The following is a 13,259-nucleotide window of genomic DNA, read 5'->3' on the forward strand; positions in this document are numbered from 1 at the left end:
TCACTTATCCATGCAACTCACTCTCTCTCTCATGGTACAACTTAGAGAGAATCGATGCAAGAGAGATAGAGGAAAACGACAAGTCAACAATTTATGTGGTACGATAAGTCAACAATTTATGTGGTTTGGTTAATGGATGACCCTACATTTACATAATAAAGAGCTCATATCACTCTATCTTTATTCAAAAAAGAGATGACAACAAATACAATACAATAGTGAGAAACATTAAAAGAGAGTACTAAAAGAAAAGTCACAATGATTTTATAAGAAGAAACAAAAAAAACAGAATTAAAATCTTTGTATGTTTTAAAAATAAGTAGATTTTTTTTCTTTTCTTCTTTGTTTCCAATACACTTTTCTTTGCATATGCTGATTTATGTCATTTTCATTCATCTCTTGACTTATACTTACCATTGGAAACCCACACGATCTTGAATAGCCTTCATTAGGGGTGGCAAAACCTGACCCGACCGCCAACCCGCCTCTTAGGCGGGTTCAGGTTGGGCTTAAGCCAACCCGTTTAATAAACGGGTTGACCCACTTAACCCGTTTATTAAACAGGTCGGGTTCGGGTTGGGGGTATGCCAACCCGCAAACCCGGCTGACATGTTTAATAAACGGGTTAGGCGGGCGGGTCAACCCGCCAACCCGTCTGCCAACCCGACCCGTCAACCTGCCAATCCGACCCGTCAACCTGACCCACGAACCTGAGAACCTGTTTACCCGACCCAACCCATTTATTAAATGGGTTGGCGGGTCGTGTCGGGTTACCCGTTTATTAAACGGGCCGGATTCATTTTTGCCACAACTGACCCGTTTAATAAACGGGTCAGGTTGGGGTTGAGGTATGCTGACCCGCCAACCCGACACGATTGCCACCCCTAGCCTTGATTCCTTATTGGAAATGATTTTAGATTGTTGCTTATCATAGCTGATACAGATTTGCTTTGCTAATTGCTTGCTTTTTTCACTTACCATAGCCGATTTACTGTAAGTGAATTGTCACTTACCATATATGATATGGATTTCCTTTGTTGATTGCTTGCATTGTCACTTACTACTTGATTAATTGAATTGTCACTCATCATAGACGATATGGATTTTCTTTGTTGATTGCATGCATTGTCACTTACCATAGCTGATATAGATTTGTTGTCTTGTTCGATTGATTGAATTGTCATTTGCCATAATTTGTTCATCACACCATTTTGGATTCCTTTTATGAAAATTGAAATTTTCCTTACTAAAACTTGTGTATTTTTGCAAACTTGGAGGCAAAAGCTAAGTTTATTTTTTAAAGAAGAAAATTGAACTTTGGTAAGTGGTTTAGTAAAAATACATGCAATTTGAAGGTGAGAAGGAACGAATTGAGCAACAAGAGCTTTATGTGTCACCTTTTCTCTAACATAATGAAAATCAATATGAATATGCTTAGTTTTCCTATAAAAAACACGATTAACAGTCATATAAAGAGCACTTATATTATCACAAAATAAGACAAGCAGATTTTTTAAAGGAATCCCAAGATCTCTTAAAATGAAAGAGATCCAAGTGAGTTTCAGTGGTTGTTGAAGCCATTAAATGATATTCAGCTTCAACACTAGACTTGGCTACAGTGTGTTGCATCTTAGCACTCCAAGATATACAATTACTACCAAGAAAGATCTAGAATTTAGTGGTAGATTGTCTGGTAATATTGTAACCTGATCAATCAGCATTAGAAAAGACATACAAATCAAGAGTACTTTTGCATGAATTTTCATCGCAAAATTAGTTGTATCATTCACATATCGTAAAATGCATTTGACAGTTTTATAATGTGCTACAATGTGATCATGCATAAACTGACTAACATAATTTATGCTAAAAGATAATTCAGGTCTCGTTATGGTGAGGCATTTTAATGCACCAACATGGCTTTTATAATATGTGGGATCTTGGAATTTATCACTACTATTTTCTTCTTGAAATCTATTTGAGACCATTGGTGTGGAAATAGATTTATAGTCCTGCACTTTGGCACGTTCAAGAAGATCTTTTGTATATTTGGATTGACAAAGAAAAATATCATCTCTAGTATGATGAACCTCTATTCTCAAAAAATAATAAATGTATCCCAATTCTTTCATAGAAAACTTATGGTTGAGTTTTAAAATAAAACTTTCTATAACCTTAGGATTATTCCTTGTGATAATAATATCATCTACATAAACAAGTAAAATGATAATTTTTTTTTTACGATAAACAAACATCGATGGATCAACAATACTATAATAAAATGTGTACCCTAATAAAAAGATACTAAGTATATCAAACCAAGCTTGTGAAGCTTGCTTAAGTCCATACAAGGCCTTTTTTAAATTACGAACTCAATCTGGATGTTTTTTATCTTTATATCCATGTGATTGTTTCATAAAAACCTTTTCTTTAAGGAAACCATGCAGAAAAGCATTTTTGATGTCTAATTGTCTAATTTCTCATTTTCTGACATTAGCAATACTAAGAACAACTCGAATACTAACCGGTCTAACAAAAAGGAAAAAGGTTTTCCAAAAATATATACCTTCAACTTGATTAAAACCCCTTGCAACTAATTATGCTTTTAAATGATCTAAGTTTCATCGGATTTAAGTTTTGTCATATAGACCCATTTTGACCCAACGATCTTTGTTTTAGGTTCTTTGGAAATGAGTTTCCAAGTGTTATTATCTTTTAGAGCTCTCATCTCTTCATTCATAGCCGCTTTTCACCCTTGGTGAGCAAGAGCAGCCTTTATGGACTTTGGTTCTTTAGGAATAAACCCTTTTTGTTTAAGAATCATAGCATATTTCAGGTTTGGCTTAAATATTTCTTGCATACCTTGTGTGACCATAGATATGTTTTGATCTTAAACTGCATCTTGGGAAGAACCTTGACTTGTAAAGTCATGTTCTTCACTATATGAATTACATACATTAGTATGATTCATGCATGTGTCTTGTTCAGTCTGTATATTTTCAATAATGCATTGTTGTTGTCTCACATGTTTGAGATGTACCTGAATTATTGTCATACATAGTTTCAAGAGAGACTTGTTGTTTTCTTTCATTTTCAGTGCCTCCTATATCATTTTCATGTAATTCACTCATTTCAATAATATTTTATTGTCCATACCTTGCACAAACATTTTCTTGTCCAACATTATTCATAAGAGAGATATCATTATCAAAACACAATGTATTCTATAATCACCACTATTATTTTCTGCACAAATATTCATATGAGAAAAAATATTATCGCTAATTGTTTCTCAATCAGAAAAAGTGATTGATTCAACTTCAACATTATTACTTTTAAATAAGAATGCAGGATTTACAAAAGGTAATGTTTTTTCATAAAAAATAACATGTCATTAAAAATAATTTTTTCTTGTAAGAGGATAGATACATTTATAGCCTTTATGAATCATACTATAACCAAGGAACACACAGGGCAATGACTTAAGATCAAATTTAGATTTACTTTGATCTTGTAAATATGAAAAATAACGAAAACCAAAAATTCTTAAGCATGAATAATCAAGATGCTTTCAGTAAAACTTAAAATAAGGAGATTGCATGTCTTAATATGTTGATGGTAGTCTATTAATTAAAAATATTACAGTAGACAATGTGTCTACCCATAATCTCTTAAAGAACATTAGCATGGATCATTATTGTTAACCCAAGTTCGGCAATGTTTTTATGTTTTCTTTTGGAGATCTTGTTTTGTTCTAGGGTATATGGACATGACACTTGACATTTTATCATAGAGTGATTCAAAAAATTTAAGAAATTTTCATTAAAAAATTCTCCACCTCTTTACTTTGAATTTTTTTAATTTTTTTATTAATTTGGCACTCAATAAATCTATGAAAATGTTTAAAAACTTTAAAAAAATCAAATTCCTTTTTAAAGGGTAAGCATGTGTGATCATCGATGAAGATAACATAAAACTTGAAATTATCCCTTGACAAGGTGGGAGCGGGTCCCCATAGGTCAGAATGAATTTTATAGAAAGGTTCATCAGAAATCTCATTGGAAGAAATAAAAGGCAATCTACATGCCTTCCCCATCTAACAACTAGCACAGATCAAATCTTTATTATGACTAACAATATTAATTAAATTGTTTTATGTAAAAAATCAATAGTTTTTTATTGAGGGTGACCCAATCTAGCATGCTACTTATTTGCAGAAGCTTTTCTAAAATGATTTAAAAAGAAAGCAACTGGTCTTTGATCAAGGGCATATAAGTCTCCATTTGTAGTTCATGTGGCTATTGTCTTGCTTGTCCTTTAATTAACTAATTGATAACGAGTCTTTTTTATGTTTGGCATATACAAAACATTTTTTAAATGTATAGGAGAGGGGAGAGGGCTTTGTCTCAATTTTAGCTTCACTGATAAGAGAAATGTGAAGTCTTTCTCTATTTTCAACCATAATAGAATCTTTCTCAAAATATGGTTTTAAGTTAGATAGTTTACCTGCATCACTAGTCATGTGAGAAGAGGCTTCTGTGTTTGAAAACCATTCTGAATCTTGGGAGTTAGCACCAACACATTTTCAGTATTACTTAATTACGAAAATACTATGATTTCGTTGTCATATTAACAATATAAACACATTTGAATTTTTTATTTTTTATACATTTAACTAAATCTTTAAAGTTTACCATGCAAAAATTTCTTGAAAAAACAAAATTTTTGTTTGCAACGTGATTCTTCCCCAAAGATAAAACCCAAAAAATACCAATACTTGACATTGGTTGGTAGGTAAAAGCAACTTTGCCAAGGGATCTTGGGCTATGAGCGTATGAAGAATGAAAAGAAAAGCCATCATGCATAACGTGTAACGTGAATGGTGTGGACACACTAGCCTTGCTTGCATGCATGCTAGTGCATGTGCATGATCCCCACAAATTGTAAGCCAAATTAAGGAGTTTGGGATGTGTGTGTGTGCATCCCTTGCAAAAGTTGCATGCTAAGCAATGATTTTTGTTTGTCTCCTTTGTGGCTTCCTTTAATCATAGCAATGTTATTAGTATCGGTATGTATCTTTCAATACAAATCATATGGGTCGATACGTATCATGTCAACCAATACGCATCATATCGGTAGAAATTTGATATGCTGCAAGCTTGAATCAGCTATTTTTTAATAAATATAAAAAATACCAAAAATTAAGTTTTAAATATTATTTTAATAGTTTTAACAAATGTCACGTTATGATTGACACGTAATAATTTTTTATTGTTTTTGGCCAATACAAAATGATTCAGTTGAGTATCGATATCGATCGATACAGCTGAATCAGTGGCTAAACAATTCAGGGTTGATACCGATACAGCTGAATCGGTGGCTAAACAATTCAGGGTCGATACCGATACTAACAATATTGCATCATAGTTCTCTAGAACTGGTACATGCCTGGGTTTATGAGGTAGGTCTAGGTTCTAAATTTAAGTAAGTTTACTAGGTTAGAAACAAGGTTAGGTTCTGGTAGGTTTTGAGAAAAAAAATAGTATGCCCAATTTACAGCAGATAAAATGCTTAAAATTTTGGGATAACCTTAGGATCTGTGCAAGTAAGTCTTAGCAATTTTTTTGGGTCAAACTCCACTTGGTTTGGAGTTTATGAGACTGGGATCATGTTGCTAAAAACTAGATTCAAATTAGGTCTGGACTGTGTTTTGGGTTTGGTAAGGTTTAGTAAAAAAATTCGATCTCTCTATTGGGTTAGGATAAAAGCCTGATGTTTGAAGGGTTGGTTAAGGACATGTGGGGGCACCTATAGTTAAAATTATAGCCCTAAATTAGGTCGAGTTTAAGAGATATGACTCAAGAAAGTTGGGTTAAATTCTGTCGTTCATAGCAAACAAAATATGTTGGGTTTCTTTGAATCGGTTTGGATCAAATGGGTGAAGACATGGGTTTGAGCTAAGGTGAGGGCTAATTTGACTTACTAAGACCTAGAGGGCACTCTTGGGATAGTATGCTATAGTGTTGCAGGTCAGAGGGGTCATCTGGGCGTTGGTTCGTTCAACAAAGGTTCGGCCACGTAGAGCTTGAGTCCACTTTCTAGACTTAGCTTAGGCCAAGGTTCTAAGGTCCAAACCTACCAGAGGTTTGAGCTTGGTGTAAGCACAAAATGTAGAGAGGGAGATGAGACAGAGAGAGTGTGTGAATCAATTTCAAGTTCATTCATATGCTTTTCAACACATTACAAGAGCAGTTTATATAGTTGGTAGAGAGAGTATTTATACCTCTACACAGGTTACAAAATAATAACATACTTTAAAATAAGAAAGAAGACTACTTGACCAAAACCTAAAACTAGGTAAACCCTTTCAAGACTTAGTCATTCTTAGGTAACACCTCTCAAGTGCCCAAGAATAGGTAATACCTCTTCCACAATTATGTATTATATATTTGACTTAGCTAGAATTAAAGAGACTCTAATTTCAGCCATTCTTTACTTTTCTCACACAACAACCAAGGCCCCCAATGAAAGGTTGACTTTTAGGTGGGCTCCACTAGCATCAGCTGATCCTTCCATGGTTGCCTTGGATCTAAGTCGTTTCAAGTGAGGTTCGGTTCCTTCTTGCTCCGCTCTATTCAATATCACTTTAGATTGAGGCAGAGCCTGTACCAATCATTGTCAATTCAGATTCGAGTTCAACTCGATCCATATATCAAGAACCTAGTTTTCTAATCTCCAACAAATCACAGGGCATTGGATCCAGCATCGTCATCATCATCACAAATCGTGATTCTTGTTTTCATTTTGTCAGTCAGAAAGTTGAAATCTCAAGAACTAATAGTGTCTTTGGTGGCATTCAATAATAAGAACGCCAAAAATGATCAATAGACAGCACTTTGATTTATATTATTAGCATCCAAACAATTCCTCAAGGGAAATTGCATCCCGCATTGACTCGTTAATCACATGGCTCAACCAAATTCTGTTGTCATATGATATCAGGTGTCAATGAGTCGTGTTTGAGGTGAACCAGACCTTATAGGGTCAGGGTTTGGTGACAAATAAAAAGGTTCGATTAATATATAAAAGCCAGGTATGGTTTTGTGAAATCTCGTACCAAATTCAGACCCTACCCGTGTTCTGACTAAGATCTGTCATTTTTTAATGTAAAAAAGATTTAAAAAAAAGGATATCACTTTTTTGGTTATGGTCAGGGTCTGGTTCATATAATCCTTATAGGATCTGGGTGTGGTTTCTCTTATGGTGGGTCTGATTGAACCTAGGTCCAAACTTAGTATCATCATCTTAAATCAGGTTTGGGTCTGAACCAAATCCGACCCGTTGACACCCCTAGAAAGCACACATTCCAAAGAAATAAGAGTCTTGAATTTCACAAGTATGACAGCAAACCCTCATATTGAGGGCTTTTTTTTCAAATCCCAAAGACTTGGCCGCTCTTATGTTTGAGAAATCCATGGCTTAAAATTTTTGTAAGTTTTGGCGGCTCCAAGTATCTTTTTTTTTTTTTTCAATAATGCTCTAAATATCGATTCCTCTATGCCAAACACTTATGGTGTCAGAATTGTGAAAAAAATACTGAAAACCCCATTTAACATGTTTGACTTATCCCCATGAATGCATTCAGCATGGAATTGAATAAAAAAGCATTTGTTTTTTGGATGACAAAATGATTTTAGGTTCCTAAAATTAGGTCAGGTTATCGGAACTAGAGATTCAGATCCAAACTCTACCAGGGTTGAAAACGCATGACTCAACCAATTTGTATTCGTGTTTGAGTTGTTTGGAAAAGTATTTTCTAGATATAACGTTTTGTATTATAAACATTTCTCTCAAAGACACCAGTTTTTTTTTCCTAAAGATGAATTTTTATTTTATTTTTGAAGTTTTATAAAAAAATATATAATTTTACACAATGTTGCTAACTATATGTCGAGGAGCAGTTTGGTCAGATTGAGTACAACCACCACAGCGCGTAGAAGCATATTTGATTATCATGTGTTGAGACATTGACCAAGAGGTTTGGTAGAGCTCTCGGCCTAACTTACACATGTATTCCAAGGCACGATCACAAGCATGAATCGATGTCTTGAAAATATCGCTCTTTTATTATGACATCTTTTAGAATACGCTAAAAATCACAATTTCCAAAATATTATTTATTCTCAAGGAACTATGTTTTTTTTTATTAACGCAATTTTTGAAATTTTGAAGGTTTTTTCTTCATGTTTTTACATGCTTTCCTAGTCCTTGATAAATCATATATAAGGTGGTAATTTTTTCTGAAACTTTTTGAAAAAAAAAAACATTTATTTCTAGATTTTCCCATAAGCAAAAGATCGCCTTAGTTTCTTTGCAAAGAGAGCGGTACCACTGTAAATTCTTGCACATACTCTAGATCTGATGCCACGACGTCAGCGGGTCGTCACACGCACGGATGATGACCGAGTGGGACATCACGGGCACGAACGAAAAGGACGGAGAAAATATAAAATATATTAAATAAAAAAATAAATAACAAGGAAGACGAGGGAAAAGGAAAGGAGACCGCGTCACGGTCCCAAGTAGTAGGTAGGAAGGTTCCCGGCGACCGGAAAAATTAGTTCGGCCGGTATCGGTGGTAGGTGAGACCGACGTGACGTATGTGGTTGGTGGAATGAGAGGGAACCATGTCATATGCTGGAACAGGGATGGACGAAAGTGCCCTTCCTCTTTCCCTTTGTTTACTTCAGTTGATTAATCGGTGATCAAACTCAATTGTAAGAAAACCAAAGCTGGACGGCTTTAAAAATACGGGCAATGTATACGCTCGTTTTAGGGCTGTTTCTGTTTGGAAACTGATAGCTGGGATGGGAAGTGGCATTGTATTTACACTAAAGCATGGAATTGACAGCTACCACTTCTAGGAGGGCCGATGTCGCAAACCTCGGTTGGTTGGCAGGATTTTTCTAATCTAGGAAAAATCTCGCTGCGATAAATTAAACATTTTGCTTTCTGAAAAAACTTCGTGAAAACATCAAATTTTCTCGAAGGGATTTTCTATTTTCTGGAATTTTCTTGGAAAAGGGAAATGTTGGAATGTATTAAAATTTTTGTTTTTTTGAAAAATAAATCTTGGGAAGATAATAAGCCTGTTTGGTAGAAGCTGTTAGTGCACAAGTTCAAAACCCAATGGTGTGTTTTGTAACTGGTGGGGGTCTGCCTAATTAACCCCTAGCCCCTTTAAAAAAAAAGAAGAAATGATTGACAAGAACAGCAAATGTGAAATATCAAAAAAATATTAATGAAAAAATACTTCATTCGAAAATATCCTAAAATGTTTCGTTGTATTGATATTGTGATATGATCAAAATAAGTGATAGTTTGAAAACATTAATGCGTGACATTGAGAGGTTCTCTGTTTGGTACGTACTATTGTAATTAAGAATGAGGACGTGGTTTTAGTTTTTTTTGTTTTAAGAAACGAAGCCGTGAATATTAGTGAATTAACCTTTATGATTACTGAAAATCACCATGTTAAGTTCCAAAACTGTTACGGTACCTCACCGGTGGTAGAGCCAGAAATTTTTAGTTGGCTAGGCAGACTTCGGGTCTTGGGGACAATGCTATGGTCTTGAAGGACGATCCATTTATTCGGATCATTGGGGGAGCTAAAAAATTTTTGCTGGAGGAACGGTAGTTTGTGAAGAGATAAAACTTAAACAAGCTTTTAAATTAAAATAACAATTATTACAAATACAAACAACTAAATTTATGAACATAATAAGATAAAACCTTAAATTATACTTTTAAACTAAAATAAAGATTATTCACTTAAGAAATAAAAACAACTAAATTCATGAAAATTTTACAACGAGCATCTTCTATTTTTCATATTTTGAAAATAATTCATAATTGCATCATCACTGATAGTATCAAATGTCGCCTTCTCTATATAAGTAACCAAAGCATCATTGATCCATTCATATCCCATTCTATTACGTAGACGACTTTTGATATTGTTCATAGTTGAAAATGCTCTTTTAACACTTATTGTTGTAACTGACAAAGTTAATGACAACTTAATCAATAGATACACATAAGAAAATACAATGTACTTTTGAGTTGCTATCATCATCTCTGCTAGCTCTGTTAAAGATTTTAAACTTGAAAACTGATCACTGTTTCGCATTTCTACAAAATATATATCCAACTAATTTTCAAGTCTAATTATGTTTACTCTAAAAAATTTCTTAGGGTAAAGCTCAACAAGACGAATCAACTTATCTTTATCAAAAGGAAAAAAAGAATTTTTTGGACTCAAGCATGTCATTGAAAGGAAGAGCTTTGTATTTGCTTTAGTGAAACGATCATTCAACTCTTGAAGTTGCAAATCAATAATAGCATAAAACACATCAATACGATAATGATCAATGTGGTGATCTTTTCAACCTTACATCTTGGTCGTCCTTGAGGTATATATGAGTCTCCTAAATCAGGAATCAGAATATCAAATCTCTTACAAAATATAGACACTTTATTTATGAGAGAGTTTCATCCATTGTCTCTCAGACCTTGAAGGCACTATTTTGATGTAGTGACTAAACTCATAGCATTCACAATGTCTTGATCTTTTCGCTGAAGTGCTTGTAACAGGTCATTAGTTATTCTCAAAACTTTATACATCAATTGTAAGCAAAAAACAAATTCAAAATCTTACAACTGATGATATAAAATAATTGCATCTGAACTTTTTCCTGAATATGTATCTTCTGCAATGAAATTTAACACTTGAATAACAGAAGAATACATACTGAGTAAATTAACCAAAGCATCATAATGAGAACCCCACCGAGTATCACCAGGTCATTTGAAACTTATTTCTTGATTTAATCATCATCCTATTTCAAGTTCACCTAATGCAAGTGCTTCAGCAATTTGCATAAATTTTGCTTCTCGAATAAGCTCAGATCCTTTGCATAAAGTGGAGAAAAAAGTTGACAATCTGCCTAATATATTGAAAAACATATCAAGCAATGAATTTTTTTTAGCAACACCAACTAATGCCAATTGAAATTGATGTGCAAAATAATGAATATAATATGCATATGCATTTTCATGTAATATAAGACATTTCAATCCATTAAACTCCCCTCTCATATTACTTGCTCCATCATAATCTTGTCTACACAAACTTGATATGCTTAATTTATTCTTACAAAATGCTTCTTCAACTGCTTGTTTGAGTGACATAGGACTTGTTTCAAGAACATGCACAAGAGTAAGAAATCGTTCAACCACTCGACCTTTTTCATTAACAAACCGTAAAACAATAGTCATTTGTTCTTTAGTTGATACATCACGAGAATCATAAAGTAAAATAGAAAAAAAAATACCTTCAAGTTCCATGATAATAACATTTGTGGTTTGTATAGAAGCAGCCTTGACAATATCCTTTTGTATATCAGAAGATATCAATTTGTTATTTTCTGAAATACTTTTCAATACAACTTTATTTATGTCATCATTAATCTTTGCAAATATCTTCAAAAACTCAAAAAAAAAATCTATTAAAAGATTATTCAGCTTCATCATGCCTTCAAAATGCCAATCCTTGACTTAACAAGTATCTGATTACATTAACAGTTGCCCAAAGGCGAAGTCTATATTCATCTTTCTGTCGAATACTTTGTTTATAAAGTATACCATCAATATGTTGCTTTTGTTGCATCAAATTTTGCTACTTCATTCATGCTGAATTGTGAAAACTGCTAGAGCTTTCAACATGTTTAATTATCAAACATCTTCTTGTCTTTTCAGTTATCAAATCCTTCAGATATGAATGCCTCTGTACTAATCTTCTCTGTGCTTTTTGGCCTAAAAAGATAACACTGCAAACAATATACTTTATGGTTACTTATACTATACTCCAACCAATCATTATACTCATCATATCAAGTTGGAATGAACCTTCATTTTGGTAGTTTAGTTGAAACATACAATCTCGAGGTTGACAAGGACCTCATATCATATATGCTCTACGAACATTATCTTAGATATTATGATGATAACTAAAAATAGAATGACGAAGTGCAGGGTCTGCAGGTAACTCTGATTCATCAATTTTTGTTTTGCTTATTTTCTGACTTGGTTCTCCTTTTCGAGTTACAAAAGATTTATCAAAGATTGGTCTTTTCATTATAAACTTATTCATTCCTATGCAACAAAAAAAAACAAGACAATGTTCTATGAGCCAAATCTCATTGCAAAAAAGATCGAGCAAAATAAAAATGACAATCTTCTATGAGGCTAGGCATCAAACTATGTTTTGTAACTAAGCAATGAGTATCAACAGCATGATATGAACTGAATCTAAAGCTCTCAATCATCAAGTGAAAGTACAATTCTAGAAAAGGTGGCAGCAGGTACCATAAAATTCTCCAAAGTCCAAACCCGATGTGATCTCTGAATCTTCCTCTTACATGAAATAATCAGTTTACCTCATCTGAAGTAATGCCAAGTCCAAACCCGATTTTCAGTTCGCAAGTTCTAGCAAGTAATGCCAAATCATTAAAAAGATAAAAAAATTATTCAAGTTCTGCACATTTCAAGAAAATCACATAAGAGAAGCATTCAGCTTGTGACTACAGAGGCTTTGCCCCTGTCGACGATCAAAACGACAGGGGGTGGAGCCCCCTGTTTTGCCGAAAAGATCAAAGAAGCAAGGGGCAAAGCCCCTTGCCGGCAGGCTCGAGGACAGGGGCAAGGCCCCCTATCCTGTCAGAAAGATAAAAGGGGCAGGGGGCTTTCAACAGGCACGAGGACAAGGGTGGAGCCCCCCCCCCCCCCATCCTGCCAAAGAGACCAAAGGGGCAGGGGAGGTCTGTCAGAGGTGGTCAAGACCTCTGCTAGCCCCCCCACTGACCTTAGATGGGTGGGGAGGGCCCGACAGAGGCAGTCAGGCCTTGTCGTTCCTCCGACAACCACCAAAAGAAAAGGGGGAGGCTTCAACAGAGGCCACCTGGTCCTCTGTCGGACTTTCAATGGCCTCAGGGGAAGGGGGATGCTCTGACAGAGGCCATCGACCCTCTGCCAGACCTCCAACGGTACGGGGGAAGGCTTCGGCAGATGACACTGACCCTCTACTGGTCCTTCAGCGATCCCGATCAAACGAGAAAAGAAAAATAGAAGTTGGGGTTTACCTGCGGGAGGCACTGGTGCTCGTTGTGGGAAATCGGCTCGTCGAAAATCGCAGAGGGAGA

The sequence above is a fragment of the Nuphar pumila genome, chromosome 5, assembly GCF_984573655.1.
Source record: "Nuphar pumila chromosome 5, dmNupPumi1.hap1.1, whole genome shotgun sequence".
Taxonomy (NCBI): Eukaryota; Viridiplantae; Streptophyta; class Magnoliopsida; order Nymphaeales; family Nymphaeaceae; genus Nuphar; species Nuphar pumila.